The sequence below is a fragment of the Chelonia mydas genome, chromosome 1 (assembly GCF_015237465.2).
Source record: "Chelonia mydas isolate rCheMyd1 chromosome 1, rCheMyd1.pri.v2, whole genome shotgun sequence".
In the NCBI taxonomy this organism is placed as follows: Eukaryota; Metazoa; Chordata; order Testudines; family Cheloniidae; genus Chelonia; species Chelonia mydas.
In genome coordinates, this window is record NC_057849.1 from 337825721 (window position 1) to 337838695 (window position 12975).

A 12975-nucleotide genomic window follows, 5' to 3' on the forward strand; every position below is an offset into this window, starting at 1 on the left:
TCGAAGACATCCTTAGACAGTTCCTGATCCTTCCAACAATAAAAAGGCTTGTAGCATTGAGTCTTACCCTGGTTCCAGCTGCTGTGGTTCCTGGGTCCAGTCATCCATGAAGGCTCTGTGCTCCTCCTGCCTCCGCCCGTGCCAGTCCGCGTCCGGCAGTCGAAGATCCAGAGTCCTGCGATCTAGCAAGTGAAGCAGATACTTACCATCAACATCTGATTCTCGTCCATCACCCAACATGAAACAGTACAGTTTCTGGGGTACATTTTTGTTAGTTTGTTTTATTTAGGTTGTTGGCCAACAGTTAGTATTGGGCCTGGGCTTTAAGCCTACTTTGGGGGCAATCACAATTGTTGTTGATTTAAGGTTTTATGCATTTATTCTTCCCTTTCCCCTGTTTTTGTTAATTATCCCAATTAAACTATCTGTTCTGTTTTCAAAGCACAACACTCTCTCTGTCTTTCTTTAGTTCTTTAACTCAGAGGATGGTGGGAGAAGGGTTTAACATTCAGATCTAACCTTCCCAGGTGGTAGAGATACTGACAGCCAGATAAAGGACGTGGCCACTGTTACTGGGAAATAATGTAACTAGGTGGTATGTAGTAGACCCCTACCATGACATCATCCTTGTTTTTTACCCCTTTTATCCTGACCCAGAGACTTTCAACAAGTCTTTCTCCTATTTCCATCTCAACCTCAGTCCAAGGGTATACATTTTTAATACACACCTCTACCCTGATATAGCGCAGTCCTTAGGAACCAAAAAATCTTGCTGTCTTATAAGTGAGACCACGTTATATCGGGGTAGGGAGAGGAACTGCTCCCCGCCCCAGCTCACCTCCGCTCCGCCTCCACCTCCTCCCCTGAGCGCGCCGCTGCCACTCCGCTTCTCCCTCCCTTCCTTCCAGGCTTGCCGCGCCAATCAGCTGTTTGGCACGGGAAGCCTGGAAGGAAGGAAGAGGGGGGAGAAGCGAAGCGGAGGCTGTGCACTCAGGGGAGGAGGCGGAGGTGGAGCGGAGGTGAGCTGGGGTGGGGAGCGATTCCTCTGCGCCTTCCCCCCTCCTCCCCCGGTTACTTGCTGCAGCCCTCCCCGTGCCCCCCAGCCCCTGAGGGAGGGGGCACACTCGTGGGACAAGGCAGAGGTGAGCTGGGGCGGGGGGGGCTGCAGCAAGTAAGGGGGGGGCACAGAGGAACCGCTTGCGGTAACATGAATTCAGCTATAACGAGATAAAGCAGCCCCGCTCCTCGGAGCGCTGCTTTACTGCGTTATATCCAAATTCACGTTATATTGGACCTCATTATATCGGGGTAGAGGTGTATAAGACAACACTCCTCCCTTTTTTCCCTGCCTGTCCTTCCTGAGCAAGCTGTACCCTTCTATACCAATATTCCAGTCATGCGTATTATCCCACCAAGTCTCTGTGATGCTAACTATGTCATAGTTGTGTTTATTTACTAGCATTTCGAGTTCTTCCTGCTTATCCCCATACTTCTCACATTAGTATATAGAACACTATGGGATACCTGGGGTTTTTTTTACAGATGAGAGAAACTAGATTGCTGCCTGATCTGGTTACATCTCATTTATAACACTCGGTTTTACTTCTCTCTGCAATGGGGATAGGATTTAATTTACAGTATATACTGCTTTATCTATTGTCTAATGAGATATCTACCTGTCACTAATGTGCCTCATTGTAGTATCTAGTCTCCAAAAATAGCAATTAAGTGAGAGCTCCTAATACCTGATAGTGAGCCCCTGGGATTTCTTTGCAAAATGTTATAAGGAAGGTACATTTAAAATTCTACTTTTAGAAGAGTTCTCAAACGTCTTCAGGGGCCTCCTCTTTCAAAGGTGCATAGGGGGCCCTGGCAATGGAATCGGGACTTTCCTGCTCCGTGGAGGATGGGAGATGATTTGGGGTGCCATGCAGGGGGCATGCACCTCCTGTGTGCTGCAGGGCTGCTCCTTGCTAGTTTCCTATGTGCCACTATGGAGGACAGAGAGCAGTGGTTCTCAACCCGGGGTTCACAGAGGTCTTCCAGGGGGTACATCAACTCATCTAGATATTTGCCTAGTTTTACAACAGGCTACATAAAAAGCACTAGCGAAGTCAGTACAAACTAAAATTTCATACAGACAATGAATTGTTTATATTATACTGACTGCTCTATATACTATATACTGAAATGTAAGCACAATATTTATATTCAGTCAAGGTATTTGATAATTATAAGATAAAAATGAGAAAGTCAGCAATTTTTCAGTAATAGTATGCTGTAATACTTTTGTATGTTATGTCTGAATTTGTAAGCAAGTATTTTCCAAGTGAGGTGTAACTGGGGGTGCACAAGACAAATCAGACTCTGAAAGGGGTACAGTAGTCTGGAAAGGTAGAGGACCTGCTGCTGTTTGGGTTTTCCTGACCTCCCTCCAACGGTACAGCTGGGTGTGGGTTAGTTTGCAGTAGCCATTGCAGTGCTAAGGGTGGCTTAGCTTCAGGGAAGGATTCCCCTCCTTTCATACTCCACAGAATAACTCTGGGTACAGCCTGTACATTTGGGCTGGGCTCTAGGTGGAGCGTTTGGGCCTTTCGCATTGTTTGAGTTGTGCCTTGGTATTTTTCAGACCAGTTAGTCAGCAGATGGTGCCATGCGAGTGTGTCTCAGAGGTCCATGGGGAGAAGCTCTTCCAACTCCTGTTTACCATGGAGCCAGAAGGTTCCATGGCAGTTGGGAATGGCAGTTGGAGTGACAGTTCTGGGAGCCCAGTGAACATGGGCCAGGGAGTAGCCCAGCTGGCTTCTCCTGCAACTGCCTGGCAATATGAAATCCAATAACACTATCTCCAAACACAGAACTATACACAACCAGTTTGTTTACTGGTCACTCCCAATTACAATGGTCAAAAATATTGTAAAAGAATTACATTAAAAAAGCAATTATGGGACATTTTTCACATTTCCTGAGACAATTTCTAGAATGCCACTTGAGAATCAAATCTTTTTTCAAATTTGGTAGGTTTTGACCTGTGTAAATATTGGTACTGAAAGGCAATTATTTAGCAGGAATAATTTAATATTAATTTAATATTTTATTTCCTAAAGCAAATGAAAGTTTAATTTGATGTCTCCATAAGCTGTATATCTATAATTGTGTCATTTAAGAGTTCAGAAAAACAGGACATTCAGCACAAAAACACTGTTATGTAACAGTGAAGGTTGCTAGGTACAAAAAATGCCAACTCAAACATTCAAAATCTAGGAAATGGAGTTACGTCAACCAATCAATCAATCAATTAACAGCAGTTTATGGAAAGCAGAGTCTTCATTCAGCCCTATTCAATAGGTGTGTGTCAGCCAAAAAAGAAACCAGTACACCACCAGAACAACCAATAAACATTAAGCTTCAAATTCGCATTATTCTATGGATAATACAAATTCATTTACTTTAGTCTTGACATCTAAAAATGTGAATTTCATTTGAAAATAATGCCATTTTAAAATTAAAAGTGACATTTCTCTAACATGCTGGTGTATACCTGTACCTGGAGAATTTAAATAACTACATAATTTAAAAAATACAATTGATATTTAGCCTCGATTTATATATCTGCCAGAACTGATTTCATATTCTATTGCATGTAATGAGCGAACCTTAGAATTTTTTTTTTAAATTGCATTGTGAGAAAGTTAAGATTGCTAACCTAAATACAATACTACCAACACATCTGTTAAAAGCAGGGCAATCAATATGTAAGGCATCAGCAAATGACACCCAGGCAGAATTCTCCATCATAATCCATTGTGTTCATAGCACACATTTCCAGTAAAATAAGTATAGTTCTGCAATCCAGCTACAAACAGAAATTTTAACCTTCACTCTGACCACTGGAGGCCTGTATGAAACTGAAGTGTGAATAAAGTGTGTTCTTTTAAAAAACGGATTATGATGTATGCTCTGTATGTGTATGTGATGTGCTGTAAATATTGATAGATTACTCTCCTCCATATTTCATGCAAAGAATCCAGTCTTCTGTTTGCCTGTAGAAGCGATAATGTATTTCCTCAGCTGGCTCATTTTCCAGTGGTTACATTAGATTAGATTGTTTAAAAGATTTTGTTAAAATATTACGGTGAATTCTAAATGAAAGTATATTTCTACATAGGAATTACCATACCTCCACAAATGACTGATCCACCAAGTCCAGCAGTCTGTCTCTGACAATGGCCTGGACCACATGCTTGTCTCTCTACCTATATAAATGACAGATCCTTTTTTTACTTCCTGATAAGCTCAATTAATATCATGTGACAATGAGTTCCACATGTTAATTGTGCATCATTATGTAAACAAGTACCTCATGTGTTTGTTGCCCATCTCTGAACTCTCTCTGTTTTATTATATCCTTTTTGAGATAGGATGAGAGAACTAAATGCCGTGTTCCAGGTCAGGGCATACCATCCATCTTTATAATCTCTCTGAGTTTCTTGATAGCTCCTTCATAAACTCCTTGGGGCAGCATGTAAGACAATGCTGGGAGCTGCACCAGCAGAGGCTATTGTGGGTGGGAGGATGGATGAGGACTAGCAAAGAAGTTTTTGTGTCTTGAAACCTTTTGGGATTAGAATTATTTAGGATGGGTCATTTTAATGCTGGTGGGGAGCCACGATCAGGCTCCGATGCAGGGCCAATGTTAGATGAATGCATTGGCCCAGTGAAGTTTTGGAATTAGTTGCTCAAGGTGCCTGAAGCTTATGGCACTCAAGGATGGGATTCAGTACCTGGAGGTTTCAGAGTAGCAGCCGTGTTAGTCTGTATTCTCAAAAAGAAAAGGAATACTAGTGGTACCTTAGAGACTTAAATTGGTTAGTCTCTAAGGTGCCACTAGTACTCCTTTTCTTTTTGCGAGTACCTGGAGGGCTACCTTGGTATGTGGTGCTGTGTTAGGAAGGCAAGTGATTAATTGATGGAGCCATTAGAGAAATAATCCTGCCCAGAAAAGGGGGTGTTTAGTGGACAGAGGGCCTTGGGTACATAAAGAAAGAGCCAGAGAAGACAGACAAACACAAACATTGTAGAAAGTGGCTGTTTCTCTTTTAATACCACAGGTTGCTATGATGAGATTTCTGTCCCCACCACCTCTGACAATAAACAATAATGCAACCACCTGCCCCCCCCAGAGGAGAAGGGTTGGGAAAGGCCCTCAAGCTCGAGACAGGCTTTAATTCTTTTTGCCTCCTACATGATTCCCAAGATAAGCCTTGCTGACATTACCTCAAATCATGGAGATCAACAATTTCTAAACCCCGTGCAGAATATCATATTCCACATGCTCCCTTTTTACTTTCCCTGTCACCTACTGGTGCTTTCCTCATTTTCATTTCCTTCTTTGCACCCTCCTGCCTTAGTGAAAGCTGAGGGTGAGTGAGCACACAGGAGGAAAGGGAGGAAGAAGATAAAGAGAACCATTGTGTACAAATGATCTGAACCGTTTAACGTTTTCAGTGCTCCTACAGCTTTACACTGTACAAGGCAAATGCTTTAACAATCTAGTAGCAGACTGTGGCTTCTAGAGAAGCTATTTACCTGAAATAGTTAACCACATCGCTTTACCACAAGCTGTCGGGGTGATTCAAACTAAAGGGTATGCAGGTTTAGAAATGTCTTGTGGGCATATTCTCTCGCTCTCCCTTAAAGCTAAAAGCACATTCCCCTAGAGACTTCAATCACCTCTTTGAAGCAGCTGGTAGATCAAAATCTCAGCAGGATTCAAACCTCTTAAAATCGTTCTCGAGGGAAACCCACAACACTTGTACAGTACTTGTCTATGTACAGTAAAGGGCCATTGCTGTTTTAACTGACAAGCAGGGAAAGAACTTCAGGTCTGCCAGGCTGATGTGCAGCAAACAATAGTGCACACAGATGGATTTCACACTCAAAGGTTGCTCATTCACAAATAAAAACCAGTTCTGAACAGCGGGCCCACAGAGCATCCATTGCTTTGGCTTTTGGGTGCATCACAGATTAAAGCTAACTGCATTTTATAACCCTAACCAGAATGCAAGGGGAAAAAATCCATTGTGTGTCTCCATGTGAATTCTCCACACCCTGTTTTGAATTAGGGAAGTGAAATTCTCAATGCTTTCTCTTGTATTGCTATACTGTACAAATGACTTTGTTTATATTCCTGACACTTCACAGCCAGTTTGGACTTTATGTGAACTGATCTGAGTTGGTGGTTTGTGAATATATATATTTTTAAAAGGCCAAGAAGACAATATTTGTTAAATGTAGTAAATGCAAAATGGTTATTAAATGCACCCTTGACTGGTATTTCTGAAAGAGTCTCTTACATTACACTCCATGAGATCAACTGTATTTTTTTTTAAGCAGCGCCTCACCTGTCTTATGTACATACATGGGCCCCCATTGGCATAGTAGTTGAGCATCTTACATTTTTCAATGTGTTTATCCTCCCAATGCCCCTGTGAAGTAGGGCAGTGCTATTAACCTTATTTTAAAGCTAGGGAACTGAGGCACACAGGTTCAGTGACTTGCCCAAGGTCACACAAGCTCTGTGGCAGAGTAAGGAATTGAACCTCAGTCACAGCATTCCAAGGCAGGGCTCTAACCTCTAGATAGGCCAGCCTTCCTCCCGTCAACTTTTATCTGTCTTGAGAGCTTTTGATGTATGCAGTCATAGGCGCCGAGTCTGAGGGTGCTCCAGGGCTGGAACACCCAGGGGAAAAAAACAGTGGGTGCTCAGGACACACTGGCAGCCCCACGGATCAGCGCCTCTCTCTCCCTCCCCCTCCCAGTGACTCTCGCCTGCCATGGATCAGCTGTTCCGCAGTATACAGGAGGCGCTGGGTGGGGGGAAGAGGAGGGGGAGGGGGCATAAAGAAGCAGGTGGGCATAGCCACACATGGGCCATGGCCCATCCACTTAGCATCCAATCAGGACCACCCAAATCGGGGCCAGAGCCCCCAAATCCACAGGCTGGGACTCCCAACCCTGACTCAGTGTCCATTTGACCAGCCGCTTCCCTCTCCTGCTGGTGCCACGCGCTGCTGCTCTGGTCTCCGGCCCCAGCGTCTGGAGTGTGCCTCGTGGGGGCAGGTCTGGGTGGGGCTAGCAATGGGGCCAGAGACCAGGGCAGCAGCTTGCTGCACCGGCAGAAGAGGGTTGCGGCCGGGCATCTGGACACTGAGCCGGGATCTGGAGGGGCAGGGGGAGCTCAAGCCCTGGTGGGGGCCTCCTTCTCTCCCATGGGTACATCCTGCAGCCTGTGTGCCCCAGGTATCTTCATCTTTGGGTGCCTGCTGAGCAGTAAGAGCGGGCTGGAGGGAGTTTGGGGAGGTGGGCTCCCCTCCCTCCGGCCCCCCGTCATTGCCAGCCCACCCAGTTTTCCTATCCTAGCTATGCCAGTATGGGAAGAGGCGGGGTGGGGTGGGGGCTCGGAGAAGGGATGGAGTGGGGGGCGGGGCCTGGAGCAGCGGTCGATCACCCCCTGACACCTTAGTAAGTCGGCACCTTTGTATGCAGTCTTATTGTAGTCACATTGGTCAAGAGATATTAGAGAGTCAAGGTGGGTGAGGTAATATCTTTTATTGGATCAACTTCTGTTGGTGAGAGAAACAAACTTTCAAACTTACACAGATTTCTTCTTCAGGTCTCTAGGTAAGCTCAAATTTTTGTCTCTCCCACCAACAGAAGTAGGTCCAACAAATGATATTACCTCACCCACCTTGTCGCTGCAAGAGCCTTTGAGGCATCTCCGTTTCTCTGGCCAATGCCAAGAAATTGAGTGGTTACCAAAAATTAAAAGAGAAATTATCCAAATATTTACCAATCTTCAGATAGGTTTGAGCCTAGCTTTTGTGACAACTCCAGCCATTTTCTTATTTTAGCCACACTGGTTAATCAACTTCTACATGAATTATATAGAAGATGTAGACTTGGGACCATATTCAGAGCATTACTGAAGGTGTATGGTGTGATGTTTAGAGGACATCAAACATACATATGTATTTGTAAGGAAAATTTATGTTTCACAAGATGCAAAGATTATGCTATTGCCCTTTTAAAATGCTGATGGTAATTACAGATTGGAAAACATCTTGTAGAAGCAGTTTGGCTGTTGGCTCCATTGTTCTTAGAAACGTCTTGGAACAGATACAGTTGGCAGGAAGGTTTTTTGTTGCTTTTTAGAAAGATCTCCCAGTTTGCACTGGATTTGGCATCACTGGCACCTGACACACTCTCAAGTTAGTGACGAGCTCTCTGAAAATACCAGGCTCCTATATCACTTTATGGCCACTGCTTACACCTGTGAAACAGCAGAAAGTCACTGTTCCATGACAGAATATTTAGTGATCACGTGTGAGCCTGAGCTCTGTTTTAGGTTTTATTTGAAAGATGGCAACACCAGCAGTTCCACTCCCACTCACTCTATGCATGAAAGGAAAGCTTGTCTAATGGGTAGGGCAGGAAGCTGGGACTTGGGAGACACAACTTCAATTTCCCCCCGACACAGACTTTCTGTGTGACCTTGGGCAAGTTATTTAGTTCCCCAGTTCCTCACCTGTAAAATGGAATAATACTTCCCTAACTCCCAGGGGATTGTGAGTTGCTCAGATACTAAGATGATGGAGGTCTCAGCATATGATCATGACATTGTCTTAGAAGAAGGAATACCACCATGAAAACACTGCTTCCTTTATCACCTATTTTCCTTAGGGATCTCCCTTCCGAGGTTTTTACTGCTGTGTATATGAAATCTGACAAGTGGATGGGAAATTAGTTAGAGGATCATTTTGTGTATGCAACGAGAGGGAATTTTTTTTTTTAAAAGGTGTCCAAAATACATGAGTGGGGAAATTTGACATGGGTATTTCCAGTAATATGTCAACATGATACTGTCAGCCAGGCACCATAGTAATCTGAACTCCGATGTCTTCTTTTGTGGGTTGAGGGCACTAACTGCAACGTGGTTTTAATGCAGTTTAAAACTGCAATGTACAGAATAGTATGTTTCTTTCCAAGTACAAGTGACACGTGAAAGGGAATGTTCTGTGTGTATATAAATCTCCTCACTGTATTTTCCACTGAATGCATCCGATGAAGTGAGCTGTAGCTCATGAAAGCTTATGCTCAAATAAATTGGTTAGTCTCTAAGGTGCCACAAGTACTCCTTTTCTTTTTGCGAATACAGACTAACACGGCTGCTACTCTGAAACCTGTCAGTATGCGGTTGGCACTCTGAAGATTTATCCACAAAACATTTGAATAAATAATCCATGGACATCCACACTCTTCAGAAATGAAGAAATCCTTTCGCAAAAGGTGGTAGGGGCCAACCCTGGGGCAAAATCCAGAAGGCCCAACACAAGAACCCTTACAGTTCACATCCCCAAGCAGTCTGCTGTGTTTCTGAATCCTCTGTATATCCTCTCTAGAACATGGGCTCCCACAACTGAAATTGACCTCAAGTGAAGACGGAGAACCAGTACCATAGGCTGCTCTGAAATGGAACAGTGGTTGAGGCACTAACCTTGGACTTAGATCACCTGGCTTCAGTTCTCTCTTTGGGCAAATCACTGAGCCTCTCAGTATCTACATTGCCTCTGGGAGCAAGCCGGCCAGCCCCATAAACAGGCTTGTGATATCTGAGGTCATGCTAGCATGCTAAAAATAGCTATGTAGCTGTTGGTTTGATGTTGCAACTTGAGCTCTCAAGCTGTGAGGGGTGCGCTTGACAACCCAAACTGCAGCACCTACGCTGCTGTTCTTAGCACGCTAGCGCAAGACTGTTTTTCCTACGTTGGGAGCCTCACTCCCAGAGGCAATGTAGACATACCCTTTGTTCCACATCGGGGGATGTTTGGATCAGGGCTTTAGAGTGGGGACCAACCCTGGAGGTTATATAGCACTTTATGAAAACATGAGAGATAACAAGATTCTTTTCCCTGAGGAGTTTACAGTCTAACTTACACAGGTACTTTGCACATGAAGAGAAAAGGCAGAAGAGCATAGGCTAACAGCAGCAGAGGAGATCAGCACTGGAAAGCTGTGGCAGAAGTAGGTTTGTAGTGCCCCTCATGGTAGAAAAGAGACAGGTCTCAGCTGTAATGAATATTCAGGTGATTTGTTGTTTTTTGTTCAGGTTACTGGACCCAGACATGTCATTTGCTGGCTCTCTAGCTTGCCTAAACGTAGCAGGTCTGATTCACCACATGCTTGTGCCAAGTGTAGTTATTTGCAACTACGCAAAACGAGGGTAAAATGCCACCAGGGGCATGTGTGAGTAGAGATCTCTGCTTGGTAGTGTTGTTTACACTCACCCACCACGGGTGTAAATGACCACACCAATTGCAAGGCAGCGGTTTGCTCAGACTGCACTGTTTAGTGTCACCACACAGGGTCTCCCTAAGGTCTGGCCTGGACTCAGTAGTCATGGAATGGACTGCTAACGACACAACAGATTTTAAGAGGAAATTTTTATTATATATATATTTGCTCCAAAACCCTATGCCAGTGGTTCTCAAACTTTTTTTTTTTTGTGGACCACTTGAAAATTGCTGAAGGTCTCGGTGGACCACTTAATGATCTTTCCAAATGTTGTTTGTACCATTAGCTAATTATTGTAAAGCGCTTTGGATAAAAGCACTATATAAAAAAACTCAATTAACGTTTTTTTGTTCTACAAATAAAAGTACACAACTCATATTTTAATATCAGTAGTCTTACCTTTCTAATGCGGTGGATGTGCCCTCTGTCCCCTGCCACGGCAGCCCCCAAGCTGGGGCTGGGAAGGAGGGGGGGGTCTCTCCCTCTCTCCCCCGCCACAACAGCCACAGAGCTGGGGCTGGGAAGGAGGGGGGGGTCTCTCCCTCTCTCCCCCGCCATAACAGCCACAGAGCTGGGGCTGGGAAGGAGGGGGGGTCTCTCCCTCTCTCCCCTGCCATAACAGCCACAGAGCTGGGGCTGGGAAGGAGGGCCATCTCTCTCCAGCAGCCGCAGCCCTGGAGCTGGGGAAAGTTGCCTCTTTCTCTGTCCGCCGCAGCCCTGCACGTTCCAAATTCCCCCCACCCCCTCTTCTCACCCCACTGACCCTCCCACCAACCCCCTAATCCCCCTAAGGCCACAAACTCACCTTACATGTGCATCTTCTCCAGGGTCCAGGCACCTAATTAGGGGAGCCACGCCTGCCTGGCTCCCCTAATTAGGTGGGTGGCCCTTCATTTTCCTGTGTGCGACCACCCAGGCACGCACCTGAGAGGGAACTATCCGCGGACCACCTGAATGGAGCTCCCAGACCACTGTGGTTTGAGAACCTCTGCTCTACGCCATTGGAGTATTGGTTGACCACAGGATGACTATGAGCCACCAATGTGATATGGCCGTGAAAAAAGCTAATGCGGTCTTGGGATGCATCAGGAGAGGTATTTCCAGTAGAGATAAGAAGGTGTTAGTACCGTTATACAAGGCACTGGTGAGACCTCATCTGGAATACTGTGTGCAGTTCTGGTCTCCCATGTTTAAGAAGGATGAATTCAAACTGGAACAGGTACAGAGAAGGGCTACTAGGATGATCCGAGGAATGGAAAACCTGTCTTATGAAAGGAGACTCAAGGAGCTTGGCTTGTTTAGCCTAACCAAAAGAAGGCTGAGGGGAGGTATGATTGCTCTCTATAAATATATCAGAGGGATAAATACCAGAGAGGGAGAGGAATTATTTAAGCTCAGTACCAATGTGGACACAAGAACAAATGGATATAAACTGGCCATCAGGAAGTTTAGACTTGAAATTAGACAAAGGTTTCTAACCATCAGAGGAATGAAGTTCTGGAACAGCCTTCCAAGGGAAGCATGCGGGGCAAAAGACCTATCTGGCTTCAAGATTAAACTCAATAAGTTTATGGAGGAGAAGGTATGATGGGATAACATGATTTTGGCAATTAATTGATCTTGAACTATTCATGGTAAATATGCCCAGTGGCCTGTGATGGGATGTCAGATGGGGTGGGATCTGAGTTACTACAGAGAATTCTTTCCTGGGTATCTGGCAGGTGAATCTTGCCCACATGCTCAGGGTTCAGCTGATCACCATATTTGGGGTCGGGAAGGAATTTTCTTCCAGGGCAGATTGGAAGAGGCCCTGGGGGGTTTTCGCCTTCCTCTGCAGCATGGGGCACGGGTCACTTGCTGGAGGATTCTCTGCACCTTGAAGTCTTTAAACCATGATTTGAGGACTTCAGTAGCTCAGACATAGGTGAGAGATTTGCAGGAGTGGGTGGGTGAGATTCGGTGGCCTGCATTGTGCAGGAGGTCAGACTAGGTGATCATAATGGTCCCTTGTGACCTTAATATCTATGAATCTATGAATTGTGCAACATAAACTGTTGTACACAGTTCAATTTACAATAATAGGAGAGCTAGAAACTAGCGGATAAAATTAGAAAATTCAGCTGTTAAACAGTGAGCTAATCTCAACTTGAACTATAATAGTGTTGCCAGTCCACTATAATAGGACACCTCAGAAGCTGTAGAAACAGTGATTAAAAAAGCTGACCTGGAATTTGGCATGCCCTCTCTTTGTTACAGCTGTTTGAAAAAATTGGTTACATTAAAAAAAAATCCCTGTAGACAGGGAGCTCACAGACAATGCTACGGTAACAAACATGAAGGGGAAAAGAGTTTATTAATGAGCTAGATTTTTACCTCTGATTTCTATTATAAACAAGAATAACAATGTTAAAATTATACAAGAGATGACAATCATTCAAAAGAAGTTCAGGAAGTATAGAAAAGAAGGTGATAGCTACATGGAAAATACCCGTTCAATAGGTTTCTAGTGTGTATTTCGAAGCTAAGCACAGAATTAAATCACAGAATTCAGCACAAAATGCAAGGGTTTGACAGCCTTTGGTATTTCCACTGTTCTAAGGAAGGTTTCTGATAAGCACAGAC

The 12975-nt window shown here is 44.5% G+C and overlaps 1 long non-coding RNA gene across 4 annotated transcripts in view; it reads right to left on the reverse strand.

Annotated features, from left to right (window-relative positions):
* LOC114018684 overlaps positions 1–12975 on the reverse strand; it is a 293307-nt gene that overhangs the window by 11090 nt on the left and 269242 nt on the right. For 2 of the 4 annotated variants that reach the window (XR_006283232.1, XR_006283233.1), the window contains 2 exons: positions 4181–4256; positions 68–182 (listed from right to left, as the gene is read on the reverse strand). This is a non-coding gene — a long non-coding RNA (uncharacterized LOC114018684). The remainder of the gene's footprint in view (positions 1–67; positions 183–4180; positions 4257–12975) is intronic. The other 2 variants (XR_006283234.1, XR_006283236.1) reach the window with 1 other exon arrangement.